This window comes from Ranitomeya variabilis, chromosome 2 (genome assembly GCF_051348905.1).
Source record: "Ranitomeya variabilis isolate aRanVar5 chromosome 2, aRanVar5.hap1, whole genome shotgun sequence".
In the NCBI taxonomy this organism is placed as follows: Eukaryota; Metazoa; Chordata; class Amphibia; order Anura; family Dendrobatidae; genus Ranitomeya; species Ranitomeya variabilis.
Genome location: NC_135233.1, coordinates 21,452,681 through 21,475,512, shown reverse-complemented (window position 1 = coordinate 21,475,512; position 22,832 = coordinate 21,452,681). Strand labels below are relative to the sequence as shown.

Below are 22,832 nucleotides of genomic sequence, written 5' to 3'. Positions count from 1 at the left end.
TGCAGCAAACCGCCAGCTGTAAGCCGCAGCACACCTCCAGCTGTACACTGCAGAAAACCTCCAGCTGTACACTGCAGCAAACCTCCAGCTGTACACTGCAGAAAACCTCCAGCTGTACACTGCAGCAAACCGCCAAGCTGTACACTGCAGCAAACCGCTAGCTGTAAGCCGCAGCACACCTCCAGCTGTACACTGCAGCACACCTCCAGCTGTACACTGCAGAAAACCTCCAGCTGTACACTGCAGAAAACCTCCAGCTGTACACTGCAGCAAACCTCCAGCTGTACACTGCAGAAAACCTCCAGCTGTACACTGCAGCAAACCGCCAAGCTGTACACTGCAGCAAACCGCCAGCTGTAAGCCGCAGCACACCTCCAGCTGTACACTGCAGCAAACCTCCAGCTGTACACTGCAGCAAACCTCCAGCTGTACACTGCAGAAAACCTCCAGCTGTACACTGCAGCAAACCGCCAAGCTGTACACTGCAGCAAACCGCCAGCTGTAAGCCGCAGCACACCTCCAGCTGTACACTGCAGCAAACCTCCAGCTGTAAGCCGCAGCACACCTCCAGCTGTACACTGCAGCACACCTCCAGCTGTACACTGCAGCAAACCTCCAGCTGTAAGCCGCAGCAAACCTCCAGCTGTAAGCCGCAGCAAACCTCCAGCTGTACGCTGCAGCATACCGCCAGCTGTACGCTGCAGCAAACCGCCAGCTGTACGCTGCAGCAAACCGCCAGCTGTACGCTGCAGCAAACCGCCAGCTGAACGCTGCAGCAAACCGCCAGCTGTACACTGCAGCACACCTCCAGCTGTACACTGCAGCAAACCTCCAGCTGTAAGCCGCAGCAAACCTCCAGCTGTACACTGCAGCACACCTCCAGCTGTACACTGCAGCAAACCTCCAGCTGTACACTGCAGCAAACCTCCAGCTGTACACTGCAGCATACCGCCAGCTGTACACTGCAGCAAACCGCCAGCTGTACACTGCAGCAAACCGCCAGCTGTACACTGCAGCAAACCGCCAGCTGTACACTGCAGCATACCGCCAGCTGTACACTGCAGCAAACCGCCAGCTGTACACTGCAGCAAACCGCCAGCTGTACACTGCAGCAAACCGCCAGCTGTACACTGCAGCAAACCTCCAGCTGTACACTGCAGCATACCGCCAGCTGTACACTGCAGCATACCGCCAGCTGTACACTGCAGCAAACCGCCAGCTGTACACTGCAGCAAACCGCCAGCTGTACACTGCAGCAAACCTCCAGCTGTACACTGCAGCATACCGCCAGCTGTACGCTGCAGCAAACCGCCAGCTGTACGCTGCAGCAAACCGCCAGCTGAACGCTGCAGCAAACCGCCAGCTGTACGCTGCAGCAAACCGCCAGCTGTACACTGCAGCAAACCGCCAGCTGTACACTGCAGCACACCTCCAGCTGTACACTGCAGCAAACCTCCAGCTGTACACTGCAGCAAACCTCCAGCTGTCAGGGCACTACTGTGTCATCGACCATGCAGCTGATAACCAAGACTGAATCCAAGTTTCCTGTCCCTTTAAGTAGTGAGGAGAGGACGCACGGCGTGTTTAGACAGAATAAGGGTATGTGTCCACGTTCAGTTTTGCTTCAGGCTTTGGTCAGGATTTTATGCAGGTAAACTCCTGACCAAAAATGCACCTGAGGTCACTGGCAGGTCACCTGCGGTGTTCCTGCGTGTTTTGCTCATTGTAGCAACATGCTGCGTTCTTAAAAAACGCACCGCATGTGCGTTTTTGCGGAAAAAATGCATGCCTTTTTTCCTGCACAGTGGAGACGGGATTTCATTAAATCCCCTCCACTATGCTGTGACATCTGGACGCTGCGTTTTTGACGCTGCGGCTCAGCGCTGCGTCAAAAACGCAGCGTTTCCTGAACGTAGACACATACCCTAAGTGTCCATGTTAGCAGTGCAGGAGCCGGCGCAGCGTGGATTAGTCAGAGTATACAAACATGGCTGACTCATCGGCGTGACCTGCACCGGGTGATGTCACGTTACACCTGCTCTGCATCTCATGCTGTCACAGTATACATATCCTTCCAGGGCTCTAATGCAGACATGATGGGTGGCAGCTGTACTGAGCAGTGTAGCTGTGAATCCATAACTGGAGCAAGATAAATCTACGGCCTGCATATGCAGCAATGATCTAGGTTACTAGGACCAGTCCAGGTGGAATCCGTGGCTGGACCCATCCGGGATAATATTTGGAGGCACAATGCGAGGCTGTTCCTACGCGCTCATTATAAAGCGGGCGTCCGCTTATCTGCATTTACACATACATTTATAGTGCGGGGTGTGGACGGGCGCTGACTCAGCCGGCAAGTATGCTTTTTAGAAGGGTGTGGAACGACATATGGATGAGGTCAGGATTCTTGTCAAATTGCAGGTTCCATCTCATCATCAGGATAGGATGTAGAGGCGGATATTACATGGGGGGATGGCTCAGGCCCTGTGCGGGGTACTGCCCTGGCATAGGATATCAGCCGCTCCACTTATAAGATACAGATGTGCTGACATTCCCAGGTTCTCTTGGTTTCTTCCCCAGAACACTGGTGACACCACCATCAGTAATAACGTGTCTCAATGTCTCAGATGCTACAACTCTGACCGAGTCTGTCCCGATTGTAGTTCGAGCATTCTTATTATGTATCAGGAGGTTCAGGATGAACAGACCTCCAGTTTAAACTGCACCATGGTGGACACTATTCTGTAGTACTGAGCAGCCTAGCTGCGAATCCAGCTTGGGGCATAAATAAAACACCTACTATAAACTACAGCAGCATGGAGGATATTGAAGGACAGAACTGAGCTATGCAGCTGTGAATCTAACACTACGGTGAGAATATGTTAGCATTTTATTTTTGTACTGAAAACTTTAAACATTTTATAAAAACACAAAAAATACAAAAATATAAAACATTAAAACATTTACTCGAGTACAACAGACTTGAACACATTATAAACAACGATGTCACTGGAAAACCAGCACTGGGGTAAGATAAAACATTTACTAGAAGCAAAAGCAACATGAATAATTATCTACAGAAGAACTAAGCAGTGTAGCTGTGAATCCAGAAGTGGAGTGAGAACAATTACTATAAAGCAGCAGCGCAATGGTGAACATTATATGGAAGTAGTAAGGCCAGTTTCACATTGCGTTAACAGCAGCCCATTCAACACATGTGTTAATGGGCTGCTGTAAACGCAAGTGCCGAATTTCGCTAGCGCTAACGCAGACAGAGCTAGCAGATGCTTTATCTGCGCTAGCAGTGACGGACCCGGAAACGCTGCAGCCTGCGTCTCAGGGTCCGTCACTCAATGACGGCACATTGCTAGTGCACTCCCACTGTGGGCGTGCGCTAGCGATGCGTCCGACATAGGGATTAATGGCGGCGGTAACGGACTGTCCATAACGCAGTCCGTCTAATGGACTGCCAAAACGAAATGTGAACCTGGCCTAAGCATTGGGAATCCAGTTCTTGCCTCAGGTGAGAAAACATTTACTAGTACACAGCAGAAATATGGAGGGCATTAAACAGCAGTACTGAGCAGTGCAGCTGTGATTTCAGCACTGAGGTAAGATAAAACACTCACTAGGAAGTGTAGAAAACATTATACAGCATTACTGAGCAATGTTTAGATAAACACTTAGCAGAAAGTGTGGAGGGCATTATATAGCAGTAGTGAGCATTGTAGCTGTGAATCCTGCTCTTGGATGAAATGAAACACTTGCTGGAGCTCAACAGCAACATAGAGGACATTATATAGCAATATTGAGCAGTGCAGCTGTGAGTCAGCTTTGAGATGAAATAAACCACTTATACAGCAGTACTTAGCAATGTAGCTGAGAATCCAGCACATAGTCAACACTCAGTAAAAAGCAATGAGGACATTATACAGTATTAGTAAGCATTGCCTCTGTGAATCATGCTCTCAGATGAGATAAAACACTTACTAAAGCTCAGCAGCAACATAAAGGACATTATACTGTAGTAATGATTAGTGCAGCTGTCATTCAGCACTGGGGTGAGGAAAAACACAAGTGTTAGAAAACATTATACAGTAGTACTGTGCAGAGTTGCTGACACTTCAGCACTGGTGTAAAATAAAACACTATTGTGCTGCGGCATAAAAGACATTGTCTAAAAGTACTCAGCGCTGTTGCTGTGAATCCAGGTACAAACAGCAAACAGAAGTAGTGATTACATTATTTGGTCATCCTGAGCAGTGTAGCTGTTAATCCAGCCATAAGTTGCAAAACGGGGTTGTGTGTTTCTTCCCCTCTATCCATGTTTAACAGGAAGCTGTAATGTGATCTCTCAGTGAGCCGACAGTCCGTCTCATCTTAAGCAGGACTGATTTTAGCAGTAAATGATTTGCAGTGTAATGTATGTACATAGTCACAACGCTTTAATATTGAAATATTATATTTAGATATAAGCAGTAAAACGGTGTATAAAGTGGAAATGTCCTCTAAGGACACCGGCGTGCCGCTGTGCACCCTGCCGCGTGTGAGGAGCGCCCTCCACACAGGTTATACAGGTATGTGCTGACGCCAACTCCTCGCACATAATGATATCCTTCACAGCTAATTATAGGTCACGGAATGGGAAGATTATCATCATTAGATCCCAGCAGAGACCCTTGAAGATCCAGGAAGGACAAGGCCTATTACTAGATGACATGGGATGATCGGGGGAGTTATTAAACATTGCAGCACAGTAATGGCTAATAAATGTCAGTCCTTGAGTCGTCCTTGGCTGCGGTCACGTCGCCCCCGCACAGTCCTGTGCCTCCTGCTCCGCTCAGTGGAGCACTAGGTAATGTCGCTTTAAGGTGAAACGTTCTGCAGCGTTTTCCGCTCCCTTTCGGCTCGGAGTGCGTCAGCGCTGGGCCGTATGTTCTGTAATCTGCAGCTATTTTTCTCCCACTAACTGGAGATGATCGACTTAATCAGGAACATGAAAATACGCCCACAGCCCAAGCCGCGCAGCGAGGGTGCCTCCATTACGGGCGCTCGGCTATTGAAGCTCGCACTAAGCTGGCAGGAGAACGTGTCGCCTTGGCACTCGCTGGGGAAAAATAACAAATCTGTAATCAGACGTTCTGAATGTCGGAACGACGGAGCGTCAGTAATGACTAGTAATGTGCGCTAACCGCTCGCACAGAAAGGACGGGTGTAAAGGGCGACTCCGCTCCAGGACAGGCATGGTGTCATCTCATGGACCGGACATGGATGGAGGTTACAGTCTAAGGCTCTGTTCACACGCAGCGTTTTTACTGCAGCCAAAACCTTCCCCCTGGGCAGAAAAAAAACAAAACGCTGCTGCCGATCTCTTTTCACAGATATCAAGCCCGTGTCATTCCTGCATGGACAACAGGTCTAATAGGGCTGCAGCTTAAAGCCCCCCATACACATTAGACTAAAGGACGGTGAACCTGGTGATATTGATGGGCTCGCAGACGGAACCTGGAGATATTGATGGGCTCGCCGACGGAACCTGGCGATATTGATGGGCTCGCCGACAGAACCTGGTGATATTGATGGGCTCGCAGACGGAACCTGGCGATATTGATGGGCTCGCAGACAGAACCTGACGATATTGATGGGCTCGCAGACGGAACCTGGCGATATTGATGGGCTCGCAGACGGAACCTGGCGATATTGATGGGCTCGCAGACAGAACCTGACGATATTGATGGGCTCGCAGACGGAACCTGGCGATATTGATGGGCTCGCAGACGGAACCTGGCGATATTGATGGGCTCGCAGACGGAACCTGGCGATATTGATGGGCTCGCCGACAGAACCTGGCGATATTGATGGGCTCGCAGACGGAACCTGGCAATATTGATGGGCTCGCCGACAGAACCTGGCGATATTGATGGGCTCGCAGATGGAACCTGGCGATATTGATGGGCTCGCAGATGGAACCTGGCGATATTGATGGGCTCGCAGACGGAACCTGGCGATATTGATGGGCTCGCCGACGGAACCTGGCGATATTGATGGGCTCGCCGACAGAACCTGATGATATTGATGGGCTCGCAGACGGAACCTGGCGATATTGATGGGCTCGCAAACGGAACCTGGCGATATTGATGGGCTCGCCGACAGAACCTGACGATATTGATGGGCTCGCCGACGGAACCTGGCGATATTGATGGGCTCGCAGACGGAACCTGGCAATATTGATGGGTTCGCTGACAGAACCTGGAGATATTGATGGGCTCGCCGACGGAACCTGGCGATATTGATGGGCTCGCAGATGGAACCTGGCGATATTGATGGGCTCGCAGACGGAACCTGGCGATATTGATGGGTTCGCCGACAGAACCTGGCGATATTGATGGGTTCGCCGACGGAACCTGGCGATATTGATGGGCTCGCAGACGGAACCTGGCGATATTGATGGGCTCGCCGACAGAACCTGGCGATATTGATGGGCTCGCCGACAGAACCTGGCGATTTTGATGGGCTCGCCGACGGAACCTGGCGATTTTGATGGGCTCGCCGACGGAACCTGGCGATATTGATGGGTTCGCCGACAGAACCTGGCGATATTGATGGGTTCGCCGACAGAACCTGGCGATATTGATGGGTTCGCCGACGGAACCTGGCGATATTGATGGGCTCGCAGACGGAACCTGGCGATATTGATGGGCTCGCCGACAGAACCTGGCGATATTGATGGGCTCGCCGACGGAACCTGGCGATTTTGATGGGCTCGCCGACGGAACCTGGCGATATTGATGGGCTCGCAGACGGAACCTGGCGATATTGATGGGCTCGCCGACAGAACCTGGCGATATTGATGGGCTCGCCGACAGAACCTGGCGATTTTGATGGGCTCGCCGACGGAACCTGGCGATATTGATGGGCTCGCTGACGGAACCTGGCGATATTGATGGGCTCGCTGACAGAACCTGGCGATATTAATGGGCTCGCCGACGGAACCTGGCGATATTGATGGGCTCGCTGACAGAACCTGGCGATATTAATGGGCTCGCCGACGGAACCTGGCGATATTGAAGGGCTCGCTGATGGTACCTGGCGATGTTGATGGGCTCGCTGATGGAACATGACAATATTGATGGGCTCACCGACGGGATATTAAGTATGTGGCCCCCACTTGTGTATCGGGGGGAGCTCGATATAACAGCTAGCCGAAGGATCGCCGAACCATGGTTCAGCCGACAGCTGGGGGCTTCTCCTTTGCCAATCTGTGTAAGTACACCAGGATGGACTTGATGAGGCTGCAGCGAGTACAAAGCCTCCTGATCTCCTTTCTCATGTTTCACGGAAATGATCCCTTCTACATGGACCCGTTCGGTGAGCATAGGCTGCCATCTTTCTTGGCTGGGGCGAATCCTGTATACAGAGGATGTGCTGCCGATAAAGGTGATCTTTTGTATAGCACCAGAGATCGTTTCACCCGACGAACGAGCGTTTTGCTCATTCATCAGGTGGTTGGCAGTCTGTTCACACTGCACAATTATGGGGAAAGCGCTCAATCACAATACAAAAGGACTGATCAGTTTAGCTGTAAATCCAGCTCTGGTGTGAGGCAAAACACTACAATGCAGAAGAAACATGAAGTTAAATATATAGTTGTAATAAGCAGGGTAGCTGTGAATACAGGTATGGGTGAGATAAAACAGATACTAGGGAGAGGCAGCACTTAGGACATTATACAGCAGTGGTTTTCAGTGTAGTTGAGAATCCAACTCTAAGTGAGATAAAACACTGAGAAGCAGCAGCATGGAGGACAATATACAGCAGTAGTGAGCAACGTAGCTGTGAATCCAGTACTGGCTTGAGGTAAAACACCCACGAGAAAACAACAGCACAATATGTTTGTGCACCTCTCTTTCGTAGTCAGCTTTTCCACTCACTACAAGCAAATGTAATCTCGTTCATCAGGAGATTGGCAGTCTGTTCACACTGCACAAATATTGGGAAAGTTCTCAATCACAATAATCATGACGTATATGGGCTTTTAGATTGCAAGCCTATGTGATTACATCTAAATGGACTTCAGTGGTCTGCATCCGAGGTCTCCAGGACTTCTGACCCCAGATTAAAAGCCTCTGTAAATCCCAAGGAGATGTCACCAATGTCTCCCGGTCTCCTTTGCAAGCTTACACTCCTGTGTAATAATACCTACAAGGGCTCGATATCTCATGGGGCTGCAGTCTCGGGCTCCCGGGCTCCTCTCCCAGATTACAAACTGACATGGGCTTGATATTTCAAGGGGCTGCAGCCGGGGTCTCCTGGTCTTCTTACATCTGCACGTTCAAGGTTTCTGCTCCTTCCTCCTCTCCGATCAAGGTCGATCATTAGAAGGGTCCATCCCACTGGGAGCAGCAAGTAATGTACAAGGCTGATGAATGGTCACACCCAGGAGGAACACAAAATTATGGCTAAAAGGTCCTGGCCGGACTGTACCTAGATACTTCTACATAAACCGCACACCAGGGGGATCACTAAGGCGCAGAGTATTAGGGTGGGACGTCCAGCCTCCGGATGGGGGAAGGTTTCCATTCACAGGCAGTAAGCAGAGATCATAAACTTGGTGTCGAATATGAACACAAAGGTCTCGATTCCTCTTCGCTTTTGTGGCCTTTTTTTCTGGCGTAAACTTACTTCTGTTGGTGACTTTTAGCTGTTCGCCTTGTTCATTATTTCATTTGTTCCTTTTTACGATAACTTTACTTGTCTTTGTCTGTTTTTTGCCCCATTCTTCAGCTTTATATTGCAGCTTTCTGAATCCAAATGTTTTAGCCAAATTCATCATTTGAAACTTTTTGAAAAGTCACATTTTTTATTTTTTTGGCGTTGTGCTACAATGTGCTGGAAAATCTCATGAACTTGCATGCGCCATGAAGAATTTGACTAAAAATAGGCAACGAATACCAAAAGACAAAGGCAAAAAGACACCTAGAAAGCCTAGAAAGCAGAAGATGAATCGGAGCAACAAAGTTAAGGACCTCTCCTCCATTCTACCACGATTATAGCCTACTAACACCCTGGGGATGGGGTCGGTGGGACGCGGGATCCTGCGGGATCCTGTATGATGGAGCGGACGTGCTGGATGTGCGGGCTGCAGCGGATTTCTGCTCTCGGGGAGGATTGCTTGGCGCAGGCCTGACCTGGAATGACTCTGCCCATGTTTGCTCAGGACGCAGATAACAGACACAGTTCTCGATTTGCTGCTACAACTAAAGCAAACAATCCGCGGCTGCGGGATCTAAAAACAGCTCAAGAGCTGCACACGTCAGAGGGGAGTAAGTCAGCGGTGACGGAGGGCATTAGTGAAGAATGCCGGGCACAGGCACCTGGGGAGAGGGGGCAGGGCTGAGCATGCCAGGCTGCCAAGAAGCGGGCACCACCCTGGACCGAGTCCACCCAACCGTGTCAACAGCTCTGCTGTATTGTAAGACTGGAGAGGGGAGACATGCTGTGATCTACAATGAGGCACCGCCATAAAGGAGACCCCCACTGATGCCTGGTACCTAGCGGTGATGGCACCCAAGCCTACATATTTGATGGCAGACCAAACTGTATAACACATAATAGTCTGTCCTGCGCACTCTGGCCGTTACATGGCGTCTATCCTGCAGTTTTACCCTCTCTAGCTGCTTTACGGTTGTCTCTGAGCTGGTGGGTAGAGACTACCTATCATGTCTCCCTTACACAGGTATCAGTGATTACTGATCTTTTGTCTCTGTGTAGCTCATAGGCAGAAGCAACAGCATGGAGAAAAAAAAAATACAGCGAGACTGAGCAGTGTAGCTGTGAATCCAGCTCTGGGTGAGACAAAACACTGCACAGCTAATCATATTTGCCCCGGCTCTGTTGCCGAGTGTACCGGGACCAGGGGCTCTGTCCCTGTCCCTAATACTAGGGGCGCCCTAACTCGCCCTCTCCCCCCGGATTACTTCTGATGGTGAAGACGATGGTATTCTTCCCCCCACCCAGGGAAGAGGGGAGTAGTAGTGTACCGTAATACAACAACCAGACTAACAAGGTAATACGAACAGGGATAAAGGAAAAGACAAAACATACAAATATACTCACACATATAACAGAGGAATGCACCGGAGGATGGGGCTAAACCAAAGTTGGATAAGAAAGGGAATTATCACACACTCAAAACCTAGCAAGTGTCACAGATAAATCCACCAAATGCCTTCTCCTATAACAACCTCCTCCAGCCATGCAGCATCAACTAGTTCTGACAATGAGAGCTAGCCAGGGCCTAAATTATACCAGAGATAGGAGTGGCTAACAGTGAGCAGCTGAGAGCCTTAATGCAGGAAAGCTTCCAGGAGCTCTCAACTGAGCAGATTAACCCCTCCATTGCTAAACCAAATTTACACAGTTTAATATGAAGGTGAAGTGCTCCTAATCAGTGCAGGAGAAATCAGACCCTGCGGTCTTCTGGCTCCTCTCTGTCGTGGTAACCCCGTGAAAATATGTTAACTAGTCGCAAGTCAATTGTTTGTATGAGATCGCCAAGATCACTGTCTGTAAAATGATTGTCGTCTCGCGGTCGAAGCAGTAGTGTATAGAAAGATATGGAGCCAGAAAGTTAGAAGTTCAAAAAATTGTTACCCTTTTGGTCGTTGGTGTTATAGAAAATGTTGGTATAACCTGGGCATCTCCTGTATATAATTATATATGTACGGCTGGTATAACCTGGGCATCTCCTGTATATAATTATATATGTACAGCTGGTATATCCTGGGTATCTCCTGTATATAATTATACATTTACAGCCGGTATAACCTGGGCATCTCCTGTATATAATTATATATGTACAGCTGGCATAACCTGGGTATCTCCTGTATATAATTATATATCTACAGCTGGTATAACCTGGGCATCTCCTGTATATATCTATATATGTACAGCTGGTATAACCTGGGCATCTCCTGTATATAATTATATATGTACAGCCGGTATAACCTGGGCATCTCCTGTATATAATTATATATGTACAGCTGGTATAACCTGGGCATCTCCTGTATATAATTATATATGTACAGCCGGTATAACCTGGGCATCTCCTGTATATAATTGTATATGTACAGCTGGTATAACCTGGGCATCTCCTGTATATAATTGTATATGTACAGCTGGTATAACCTGGGAATTCCCTAGCACAGTCCTTACTCTCACCAGGTCTTTCCTGAGTCTCCACTTGCTGACATCATGCAGGTGAGGATGGTGAAGGCGTTAATCCTCAGGTTACGGTGATGCGGGCAGAGACCAAGCTCCAATTAAGGGCTTTACATTGGGTTGGGCCGAGCTCCTCGTGTCCCCTCCCCGCGTGTTGGTGGACAAAGCTGCATTTTCTGAAATCGTAGGAGGATGGGAGATTGCAAATAAACACATTATACCTGGGAAGTGACCTCACGGGGGCGAGACGTGGCCCCAACCCTAATGCGATGGTCAAACAGTTCCCCCCAGTGCACATTACACAGCGGCGGTCGTTAGTAAATGGTAAACACAATCCAAGCAGCCACAAATGCTCCAAACACAGGCACCGTGGACATAGTGCCACCTACTCCCAGGCACCGTGGCCATAGTGCCACCTACTCACAGGCACCGTGGCCATAGTGCCACCTACTCCCAGGCACCGTGGCCATAGTGCCACCTACTCACAGGCACCGTGGCCATAGTGCCACCTACTCACAGGCACCGTGGCCATAGTGCCACCTACTCACAGGCACCGTGGCCATAGTGCCACCTACTTACAGGCACCGTGGCCATAGTGCCACCTACTCATAGGAACCGTAGAGTGCCACCTACTCACAGGCACCGTGGCCATAGTGCCACCTACTCACAGGCACCGTGGCCATAGTGCCACCTACTCACAGGCACCGTGGCCATAGTGCCACCTACTCACAGGCACCGTGGCCATAGTGCCACCTACTCACAGGCACCATGGCCATAGTGCCACCTACTCACAGGCAGCACTACCCAACTGTGGCTCTAGTTACATCCAGAGCTGCACTCAGAAATCTGCCGCGCTTCTGTGACCAAAGTGGATTGTGGGAACTAAAAAAAAAAAGGATTTGTACTGGTACAGTGGGAGCTATGAAAGCGTATCTGTGTCATCGCTAACTACTCCATCCAACGTCCCCGAGTCTGATGAGCAGAGATCTCCATGTACAATGTGGAGAAGCGGCCATCATCTCTCTCTGTGCCGCCTCTTCTGCTCTTGACACGCAGCAGCAATGCAAGGAGAACGAGTGTGCATTAAGGGGTTAACGTGTCATCTATTATAAGCTGGGCTCATTATTACAGATGAGTCGGCATCGCCGAGATTTCCTGCCGAATCATAGAAAAGAAAGAATTGATATCAAACAGCAAAATTTACAGCAGATCCCAGGACCGTCACCAACTCCTTGTAATCCCGGCACTCTGGGTTCACCCCGGCCCGGCTGGACTTCAGGGATACGTCCTGGGGGGTGAGAGGTAGTAATGGCAGAGTCATGTCTCAAACCTCCGCTGTGACATTATTCTTCTGGGAAAGGTGGCGCAGTCACCAAGGGTTAAATTATCTCCAGGAAGTTATTATCCACTAGTGACCAGGGATAAAAATACTAAACCACAAGACTCCTGGGGGAGAAATGCGTACCCACCAAGACTAGGAAGGAGAACCCAAGTCATTACTGCACCAAGACTAGGAAGGAGAACCCAAGTCATTACTGCACCAAGACTAGGAAGGAGAACCCAAGTCATTACTGCACCAAGACTAGGAAGGAGAACCCAAGTCATTACTGCACCAAGACTAGGAAGGAGAACCCAAGTCATTACTGCACCAAGACTAGGAAGGAGAACCCAAGTCATTACTGCACCAAGACTAGGAAGGAGAACCCAAGTCATTACTGCACCAAGACTAGGAAGGAGAACCCAAGTCATTACTGCACCAAGACTAGGAAGGAGAACCCAAGTCATTACTGCACCAAGACTAGGAAGGAGAACCCAAGTCATTACTGCACCAAGACTAGGAAGGAGAACCCAAGTCATTACTGCACCAAGACTAGGAAGGAGAACCCAAGTCATTACTGCACCAAGACTAGGAAGGAGAACCCAAGTCATTACTGCACCAAGACTAGGAAGGAGAACCCAAGTCATTACTGCACCAAGACACCAGGGAACTGCGAGACACGTATGCGATTAGTACCCACAAGACACCAGGAATATAAGTTATTACCCACGAGGCATCAGTTATGAAGTTATTACACAAAAGACACCTGGGAAATAGTTATTACCCACAAGACACCAGGGGTATAATTATTACCCACAAGACACCAGGGATATAGTCATTACCCACAAGACACCAGGGATATAATTATTACCCACAAGACACCAGGGATATAGTTATTACCCACAAGACACCAGGGATATAATTATTACCCACAATACACCAAGGATATAGTTATTACCCAACAGGCACCAGGGATATAATTATTACCCACAAGACACCAGGGATATAGTCATTACCCACAATACACCAGGGATATAATTATTACCCACAAGACACCAGGGATATAATTATTACCCACAAGACACCAGGGATATAGTTATTACCCACAATACACCAGGGATATAATTATTACCCACAAGACACCAGGGATATAGTCATTACCCACAATACACCAGGGATATAATTATTACCCACAAGACACCAGGGATATAATTATTACCCACAATACACCAGGGATATAATTATTACCCACAAGACACCAGGGATATAGTTATTACCCACAAGACACCAGGAATATAAGTTATTACCCACAAGACACCAGGGATATAGTTATTACCCACAAGACACCAGGGATATAATTATTACCCACAAGACACCAGGGATATAGTCATTACCCACAATACACCAGGGATATAATTATTACCCACAAGACACCAGGGATATAGTTATTACCCACAATACACCAGGGATATAGTTATTACCCACAAGACACCAGGGATATAGTTATTACCCACAAGACACCAGGGATATAATTATTACCCACAATACACCAGGGATATAGTTATTACCCACAAGACACCAGGGATATAGTTATTACCCACAAGACACCAGGGATATAATTATTACCCACAATACACCAGGGATATAGTTATTACCCACAAGACACCAGGGATATAGTTATTACCCACAAGACACCAGGGATATAATTATTACCCACAATACACCAGGGATATAGTTATTACCCACAAGACACCAGGGATATAGTTATTACCCACAAGACACCAGGGATATAATTATTACCCACAAGACACCAGGGATATAGTTATTACCCACAAGACACCAGGGATATAATTATTACCCACAAGACACCAGAGATATAATTATTACCCACAAGACACCAGGGATATAGTTATTACCCACAAGACACCAGGGATATAGTTATTACCCACAAGACACCAGGGATATAATTATTACCCACTAGATACCAGGGATATAGTTATTACCCACAAGACACCAGGGATATAATTATTACCCACAAGACACCAGGGATATAATTATTACCCACTAGATACCAGGGATATAGTTATTACCCACAAGACACCAGGGATATAGTTATTACCCACAAGACACCAGGGATATAGTTATTACCCACAAGACACCAGGGATATAATTATTACCCACTAGATACCAGGGATATAGTTATTACCCACAAGACACCAGGGATATAGTTATTACACACAAGACACCAGGGATATAATTATTACCCACAAGACACCAGGGATATAATTATTACCCACTAGATACCAGGGATATAATTATTACCCACAAGACACCAGGGATATAATTATTACCCACAAGACACCAGGGATATAATTATTACCCACTAGATACCAGGGATATAGTTATTACCCACAAGACACCAGGGATATAGTTATTACCCACAAGACACCAGGGATATAGTTATTACCCACAAGACACCAGGGATATAATTATTACCCACTAGATACCAGGGATATAGTTATTACCCACAAGACACCAGGGATATAGTTATTACCCACAAGACACCAGGGATATAATTATTACCCACTAGATACCAGGGATATAGTTATTACCCACAAGACACCAGGGATATAGTTATTACACACAAGACACCAGGGATATAATTATTACCCACAAGACACCAGGGATATAATTATTACCCACTAGATACCAGGGATATAGTTATTACCCACAAGACACCAGGGATATAATTATTACCCACAAGACACCAGGGATATAATTATTACCCACTAGATACCAGGGATATAGTTATTACCCACAAGACACCAGGGATATAGTTATTACCCACAAGACACCAGGGATATAGTTATTACCCACAAGACACCAGGGATATAATTATTACCCACTAGATACCAGGGATATAGTTATTACCCACAAGACACCAGGGATATAATTATTACCCACAAGACACCAGGGATATAATTATTACCCACTAGATACCAGGGATATAATTATTACCCACAAGACACCAGGGATATAATTATTACCCACTAGATACCAGGGATATAGTTATTACCCACAAGACACCAGGGATATAGTTATTACCCACAAGACACCAGGGATATAGTTATTACCCACAAGACACCAGGGATATAATTATTACCCACAAGACACCAGGGATATAGTTATTACCCACAAGACACCAGGGATATAGTTATTACCCACAAGACACCAGGGATATAATTATTACACACAAGACACCAGGGATATAGTTATTACCCACAAGACACCAGGGATATAATTATTACCCACTAGATACCAGGGATATAGTTATTACCCACAAGACACCAGGGATATAATTATTACACACAAGACACCAGGGATATAATTATTACCCACTAGATACCAGGGATATAGTTATTACCCACAAGACACCAGGGATATAGTTATTACACACAAGACACCAGGGATATAATTATTACCCACAAGACACCAGGGATATAGTTATTACCCACAAGACACCAGGGATATAATTATTACCCACAAGACTCCAGGGATATAATTATTACCCACAAGACACCAGGGATATAATTATTACCCACAAGACTCCAGGGATATAATTATTACCCACAAGACACCAGGGATATAATTATTACCTACAAGACACCAGGGATATAATTATTACCCACAAGACACCAGGGATATAGTTATTACCCACAAGACTCCAGGGATATAATTATTACCCACAAGACACCAGAGATATAATTATTACCCACAAGACTCCAGGGATATAGTTATTACCCACAAGACTCCAGGGATATAGTTATTACCCAAAATTACTCAGGCAAACCCTCCTTCCCCTGGAAGGCCAGGACTCACTAACCCCTGCCCCGGATGCAATAGTAGAGTATGCCAATAGTAGAGGTGGTCATGAGTGTCACTGATGACGGGTACAGAGACCCTGAACTCGCAGCCAGATTTACAGTGCTCCTAAAGAAAAATACAATGTCAGCAGCTCCTGGTTACTGTCCTGGGGCTACGGGGGCCGGTGGGGAGCGAGGTGTATGATATCTGAACATAACAATGACTGGGGGAGGAGGGGGATGAAGCTTCAGTTTGGGGTGGTTGTCTGCTTGTCTGTGCACCTGGTGCAGCTCTTACAATCACATCAGGGAGAGCACACAGGAATAGCAGAGACTCTAGTGCGGCTCACTGTACAGCGGTTGTGCACGTCACCTGGCGCAGCTCTTACAATCACACCAGGGAGAGCACACAGGAATAGCGGAGACTCTAGCGCGGCTCACTGTATAGCGGTTGTACACGACACCTGGCGCAGCTCTTACAATCACACCAGGGAGAGCACACAGGAATAGCAGAGACTCTAGTGCGGCTCACTGTACAGCGGTTGTGCACGTCACCTGGCGCAGCTCTTACAATCACACCAGTGACAGTACACAGGAATAGCAGAGACTCTAGTGCGGCTCACTGTACAGCGGTTGTGCACGATGTCACCTGGCGCAGCTCTTACAATCACACCAGGGAGAGCGCACAGGAATAGCAGAGAATCTAGTGCGGCTCACTGTACAGCGGTTGTGCACGACGTCACCTGGCGCAGCTCTTACAATCACACCAAGAAGAGCACACAGGAATAGCAGAGACTCTAGTGCGGCTCACTGTACAGCGGTTGTGCACGTCACCTGGCGCAGCTCTTACAATCACACCAGTGACAGTACACAGGAATAGCAGAGACTCTAGTGCGGGTCACTGTATAGCGGTTGTGCACGTCACCTGGTGCAGCTCTTACAATCACACCAGGGAGAGCACACAGGAATAGCAGAGACTCTAGTGCGGCTCACTGTACAGCGGTTGTGCACGACGTCACCTGGTGCAGCTCTTACAATCACACCAGGGAGAGTGCACAGGAATAGCGGAGACTCTAGTGCGGCTCACTGTATAGCGGTTGTGCACGACACCTGGTGCAGCTCTTACAATCACACCAGGGAGAGCGCGGAGGAATAGCAGAGACTCTAGTGCGGCTCACTGTACAGCGGTTGTGCACGACGTCACCTGGTGCAGCTCTTACAATCACACCAGGGAGAGTGCGCAGGAATAGCGGAGACTCTAGTGCGGCTCACTGTACAGCGGTTGTGCACGTCACCTGGTGCAGCTCTTACAATCACACCAGGGAGAGTGCACAGGAATAGCAGAGACTCTAGTGCGGCTCACTGTACAGCGGTTGTGCACGTCACCTGGTGCAGCTCTTACAATCACACCAGTGACAGTACACAGGAATAGCGGAGACTCTAGCGCGGCTCACTGTATAGCGGTTGTACACGACACCTGGTGCAGCTCTTACAATCACACCAGGGAGAGCGCGCAGGAATAGCAGAGACTCTAGTGCGGCTCACTGTACAGCGGTTGTGCACGTCACCTGGTGCAGCTCTTACAATCACATCAGGGAGAGCGCACAGGAATAGCAGAGACTCTAGCGCAGCTCACTGTATAGCGGTTGTGCATGTCACAGGCCATGGTGTAACGGCAGAGCCAACATGACTGGCCGAGCACGGGCGGCGGCTGCTTATAGCACAATGGGAACCTCGGTCCCCTCTATGGCAACACAGCCAAAACTTGGGAAAATAAAACTGGCTGAGATGCAGTGAGACCTTGCTTGATAACCTTAAAACGGGAGGTCTGGAAATTATTGATAGTCTATCTTTAGGATAGGTCATCGATATCAGATTGATTGATGGTCAGGGGGGTCTCCTGCTATTCCCCTGACGGTAAATGTTGGGGGAGGAAAGGGTAGGGCTGTTAGTTTTCAACATGCCTCATCAGCTGGCGCCAGAGATGTCAGGCAGATGTTTATTCCCTCGATTACAGAACACATGGACGCTCAGCTGAACTGAGCATGCACGAGCACGCGGGGATCGCGAGGGATGGCAGCGGAGAGGATGGGCAGCCGTACTCTAATCCTAGGACTACATAGGTATAACATGCAGCCTGATGGCATGGGAAGTGGGATATACAGCCTCAGCTGCTGCAGAACTTCTACAATAGGGGGGGCTTCATCACTGGTAACATCTAGTGACTGACCCCCATGGAGCTCATATAGGTCTGTATTATGTGGGATGTAGCGCCCCTGCTTACCGTTCTGACAGTTTACAACGAGTGGCTATGTCAGTCCGTGGTAGTCGCATCTGAGCGGATCCCAAAAGCCCCTCCGACACATAAAGCCCCCAATATAGTGCTAGAGTCATTGCACACTAGGACCTGTAGCAGTGGCCCCAACCTGTGGCTCTCTGGGGATGCTGGGGCTAGTAGTTTTCAAACATCTGGAGAGCCACAGGTTGGGAGCCCCTGATATAAGGGCAGACAGTCCGGAGACTGAGCAGAAGTCGGGCCGGCCGGTCAGCGGTGGACCAGGCTCTAAACAAAGACTCCCAGATCTACCAGTAGAGAAGGAGCTCTTTCCAGTAAGGGGCTGCACTGGTTCCAGCAGACACCAGTTGTGTACACAGCCTGCGCTTTGTCTGGGATTTCCCAGCAACTAAACACCAGTGAAAATATCCAGAGAGTGAGCACATTACTGATTAACTCATTCTATGCTGAGGATCCGAGAGATGGACTGGGATTTCATGGCTAGCACTGGGACACTGGGGTCATCACATGAAGGCCATCCTGTGCACATACTCCGATATGCCGCCATATTGCCCTGCCATTAGTCAGTATCACTATGGACCCTGCCAGCCGTCTTCTGCCATAGGAGGGACCCCCGGCTGGAGATCCGCAGGGGGCGTCCTCCCACAGTCACACATAAGCCAGTGCTGTCCGTCCAGGCCGAGGCTTGTAGGGATCATCTGTCAGGGTCTGTTCACACGCACAGGTCTGATCGGGATTACTGCGGGCGTTTCATGTCTCAGCCGCATGTGGTGGAAAAAAACTCCAAGGACTTTGGTTCATACAAAGCAAAAAAACAACAACCCAAAACCGCAAGAATGAGTGCACGTAATGTCCTTGTGGAGTCTGTAAGGAGAAGCTGCCGATTCAGACCAATAAATGGTCGTACACCTGAGCTGTCGGCAGAAGGACCTCCCAAAATACACGAAGGCCGAGTTCAGCTGAGCGTGCACAAGTTCTGCATGGGGAGAGGGGGAAAAGGAGGCAGTCAAGACTCCTCCATCCTCCCACAGACTCCTGTGTCTTATCCAAATCTTTCTGACCTCCTGTAGACGTCTTTGTCACCTCAAGGCTCCTCACTGTCTTCCACCTGGTTCCTCTGTCCCCTTCACAACACGCTATCGTCCTCAGGGCTCCTCATGGTCTCCCATCAGTTGCTCCGCCGTCCTCCTCCAGGCCCTCCGTCTTCCTCTAGGAGCCCCTCAGTCTTCCTCCAGGAGCCCCTCAGTCTCCCTCCAGGAGCCCCTCAGTCTCCCTCCAGGTGCCCCTCAGTCTTCCTCCAGGAGCCCCTCAGTCTTCCTCCAGGAGCCCCTCAGTCTCCCTCCAGGAGCCCCTCAGTCTCCCTCCAGGTGCCCCTCAGTCTTCCTCTAGGAGCCCCTCAGTCTTCCTAAAGGTGCCCCTCAGTCTTCCTCTAGGTGCCCCTCAGTCTTCCTCCAGGAGCCCCTCAGTCTTCCTCCAGGAGCCCCTCAGTCTTCCTCCAGGAGCCCCTCAGTCTTCCTCCAGGAGCCCCTCAGTCTTCCTCCAGGAGCCCCTCAGTCTTCCTCCAGGAGCCCCTCAGTCTTCCTCCAGGAGCCCCTCAGTCTTCCTCCAGGAGCCCCTCAGTCTTCCTCCAGGAGCCCCTCAATCTTCCTCCAGGTGCCCCTCAGTCTTCCTCCAGGAGCCCCTCAGTCTTCCTCCAGGAGCCCCTCAATCTTCCTCCAGGTGCCCCTCAATCTTCCTCCAGGTGCCCCTCAGTCTTCCTCCAGGAGCGTCTCAGTCTTCCTCCAGGAGCCCCTCAGTCTTCCTCCAGGAGCCGCTCAGTCTTCCTCCAGGAGCCGCTCAGTCTTCCTCCAGGTGCCCCTCAGTCTTCCTCCAGGAGCCCCTCAGTCTTCCTTCAGGAGCCCGTCAGTCTTCCTCCAGGAGCCCCTCAGTCTTCCTCCAGGAGCCCCTCAGTCTTCCTCCAGGTGCCCCTCAGTCTTCCTCCAGGAGCCCCTCAGTCTTCCTCCAGGAGCCCCTCAGTCTTCCTCCAGGAGCCCCTCAGTCTTCCTCCAGGAGCCCCTCAGTCTTCCTCCAGGTGCCCCTCAGTCTTCCTCCAGGAGCCCCTCAGTCTTCCTCCAGGAGCCCCTCAGTCTTCCTCCAGGAGCCCCTCAGTCTTCCTCCAGGAGCCCCTCAGTCTTCCTCCAGGAGCCCCTCAGTCTTCCTCCAGGAGCCCCTCAGTCTTCCTCCAGGAGCCCCTCAGTCTTCCTCCTCACTTCTGTCCCATCCAGGCCCCGCCGTCTGTGATTTCAGTACATTTGATCCTTGTCAGCCAGACATGCCCGATCTGTGTTTGCCTGACCTCCGCTATCAGGGGAGATGTGAGACCCCAATACCCATTACTAGTTCTGCTCTTGTCGACAATGTTGGGTCTGGACACAGTTCTCATATTTATGGGAATCTTCAGAATTTCCATGGAGTATCCTTTTAATCTGGAAACATTCTAGATGTAGACCCCGCAGAAGCCACCACTGCAGCACAGAGTATTTCAGTAGCGATCCCTCCATGGCGGTCTGGTGTTGTCTATAGGACAGTTTAATATAAACCCTTATAACTGGGGGGATCCCGCCATGAAATGCGTCTGCTGATGGGCAGCCATGAAGCCGCGTGTCGGGGTCACAGCCTCCATGTTGGTGTCCCACACCGTCCTGCTGACATCTTGGGTGAAACGTCGCTCATTCCCATCACAGACGGGGGAGGGGTGGGAGCGCTTCGGCTTTTTTCGCCGCTGGCTTGTTCTCCGGGGTAGAACATTTTAAGGTGTGGTGTTTTGTGTTTCCCAGCTTGTAGGACAGGGAAGAAAAGTGCTGAGTCTACGCTCTGAAAACCACTTCTGGAAGGCGTCCCAGACTGGAGCACGGCACGTCCTGCACCCCCAGGCCGGCCTGACAGCCCGGATCTCGACAACTCGCCCCCCATCCTTTACCAGATGCGCCTGTATATCATCCCCCACTAAATATCCCTCGACCGTGACAATATTTATTATACAGTTATCTCCCCAAATCCCGTAAAGAGGAGGACGGGGCGGCAGCGGCTGCCAGACCCCCAATTCCCAGGCGCTGTGATCTCGCTGAACGATTTCTGTTTACTCGTCCTTGTGATGGATGGAAGGATTGCAGCTCTTGTGGTTTCACTTTGATCTCAGCATAAAAGTGCAAGGCGTAAAGTGCTGGTTGGTGCCAGGAGAAGTCACGAGTCTCAGGCTTGGGTTATGTGACCTTAAAGGGGTTGTCCAGAAGTAAGACAAGGGTGACCCGGCCTCAGGGTAGGTCCTCAACCTCAGACCTGTGGGGGTCCAATACCCAGGACCCCCATTATCAGCTGTCACCACCGTGAGTACACAGCAGAAACACTGCACCACGTAGTGGCCGTTCTCGGTACTGCAGCTCAGATCACAGTCACTTCAATAGGAGCTGAGCTGTACTACCGAGAATGGCCACTAAGTGGTGTACAGAGTGGTGCTATTCCTACACCGTACGCAAACAGCTGATTGGTGGGAGAGCTGAGTCCCCAATGACCTGATACTGATGACCTATAACTCAAAGACTCCTCCTGTGCTGCAGCCACGCTCTGGAACGCTTTATCCCTTCTATCCCTATCTAACACACGTCTGCTCCAATCAAGCCACAGCTCCCACCCTGACGGTGAGGGTCACCTACAGACAGCAACCTGACAGCTTCCACCCGGTGTGGATGTATCCATCCTGAACCAGGCAAAGGTGGGAAATGCTTCCGGATGTGCCCACCCTGCACTGATAACGACAGGTACTACACCTTATCCGGATGTGCCCACCCTACAGTGATAACGACAGGTACTACACCTTATCCGGATGTGCCCACCCTGCGCTGATAACGACAGGTACTACACCTTATCCGGATGTGCCCACCCTGCGCTGATAACGACAGGTACTACACCTTATCCGGATGTGCCCACCCTACAGTGATAACGACAGGTACTACACCTTATCCGGATGTGCCCACCCTGCGCTGATAACGACAGGTACTACACCTTATCCGGATGTGCCCACCCTGCGCTGATAACGACAGGTACTACACCTTATCCGGATGTGCCCACCCTGCGCTGATAACGACAGGTACTACAC

The 22,832-nt window shown here is 49.6% G+C and overlaps 1 protein-coding gene across 4 annotated transcripts in view; it reads right to left on the bottom strand.

Moving 5' to 3' along the window:
- The window catches only part of BABAM2 (BRISC and BRCA1 A complex member 2), a 213,738-nt gene that overhangs the window by 40,608 nt on the left and 150,298 nt on the right, over positions 1–22,832 (bottom strand). The gene's annotated exons all lie outside the window — the stretch shown is intronic.